The 1,687-nt window shown below is 38.8% G+C and overlaps 1 protein-coding gene across 1 annotated transcript in view; it reads right to left on the reverse strand.

The window, feature by feature from the left end:
• Window positions 1-336, reverse strand: part of LOC107706950 (GDNF family receptor alpha-1-like) — a 14,512-nt gene extending 14,176 nt beyond the window's left edge. The window contains exon 1 of the mRNA XM_016510800.1: window positions 221-336. The gene's annotated coding sequence lies outside the window, so the exon portion shown is untranslated. The remainder of the gene's footprint in view (window positions 1-220) is intronic.
• Window positions 337-1,687: the final 1,351 nt, after the last annotated feature.

Here is a 1,687-nt window from a genome sequence, read left to right on the forward strand (position 1 = left end):
GATATTGTAGTGCATATATAAATAAATATTCCCCATGTCTCTGAATTAACATAAAATAATTATTATATTTATATTATATTAATAATATAAAATACAATTTAAATATATACTTTTGTGTATATAGGCATATGTGATAAATTGATTTTTAAAAGTGCAACTATCTCTAACATTAAATTTACCATATTAATAATTCAATAAATATGTTACAGGGCAGACTCACCAACGAGGCCAGAGTACGACAGCAAGCAGTCAGCGTAGTTCTCCTTCAGACAGCCAGAGAGAGAGCGGGGCTCAGGTTGACAGTTAGTGAAGAAATCTGCCAGACGAGACCTAAAACACCACACACACACTTTATATTACATAATTCTCACCTTTTCCTGACATCACTTTATAATTAAATAGAGTTTATTATAAATGAAAGAAAACATATGTTGCCAAATCTGTGTTTTTAAAGCAAACTGCACACGCAGTTCTTGGCTGTTAAAAGTGTTGGATGACTCTCCGCAGCAGTCTGTCGCAGTGTTAAGGATGGAGAAGAAATGTGTAAATGAATGTGATGTGCCGTGTCTCCTAAAACACATGGTGTGGGACTAGTGTGGGGTTTCTGCACAACTTGGCTGTTAAAAGTGTTGGATGGCTCTCTGTAGTCTGTCGCAGTGTTAAGGATGGAGAAGAAATGTGTAAATGAATGTGATGTGCCGTGTCTCCTAAAACACATGGTGTGGGACTAGTGTGGGGTTTCTGCACAACTACACCAAACACCTTGCTACAGCTAGGGGCTACACCTGGCTTCAAAATGGTCATGGGTACAAGAGCAGGATGGATACAGAAAGAAGGACAAATAATGAGGAAAAAATGACTGGAATGGAGCATATGAACTGTACAGACCTGGAGCGCAAGTGCAAATATATTCCATTTATTTGTATGAGTGTCTGAGTTTGCCCCCAGAATGCCGAGCGGCAGCTCTTCTGATTGAGCAGGGTCATTAGCTGTCGCTCTCTCTGTGCTCAAAGATGTTTACTTGGCAAAACTACATCCACGTTGTGCTAATGAATCCTTAACAAGCCATTTAGTGGACTCTGAGGTTACCTCCTTCCCGCACAAACCAGATTTAAGGCTGCAGTTTTTATTGCTAGACTTCAATAATCACCACAATTGTCCTCACGATGTGTTCTCCTGCCTTACCTTAATAAACGCTTTATTTCCCAGTAGATGCAGCTTAGCTGCTCATGGCCATGTCTGTCCCTATTGGTGAATACGTGTTATTCTTAACACCTCTAAATAGCTCATTTTGCACTGCCATGTGTTAATGCACACAAGATAAGTGTTGCCATGAAGTGTGGATGTATTTGCATGTAAGTGTGTGTATAAGAAGAGAGAGAAGCACAGCCAACTTTTCTTAACTTTGTGTATGTACTTTATTTACTCGCTTTACTACTATCTCTCAGATTCAGTGAGGCATTTCTTAACACCTCTAAATAGCTCATTTTGCACTGCCATGTGTTAATGCACACGAGATAAGTGTTGCCATGAAGTGTGGATGTATTTGCATGTAAGTGTGTGTATAAGAAGAGAGAGAAGCACAGCCAACTTTTCTTAACTTTGTGTATGTACTTTATTTACTCGCTTTACTACTATATAATGGAGTCTCAAAGTTCAAGACCACTATTGAAATGCTTCTGTTTTT

The sequence above is a fragment of the Sinocyclocheilus rhinocerous genome, unplaced genomic scaffold (assembly GCF_001515625.1).
Source record: "Sinocyclocheilus rhinocerous isolate Xijiao unplaced genomic scaffold, SAMN03320098_v1.1 scaffold4461, whole genome shotgun sequence".
NCBI classification, from domain to species: domain Eukaryota; kingdom Metazoa; phylum Chordata; class Actinopteri; order Cypriniformes; family Cyprinidae; genus Sinocyclocheilus; species Sinocyclocheilus rhinocerous.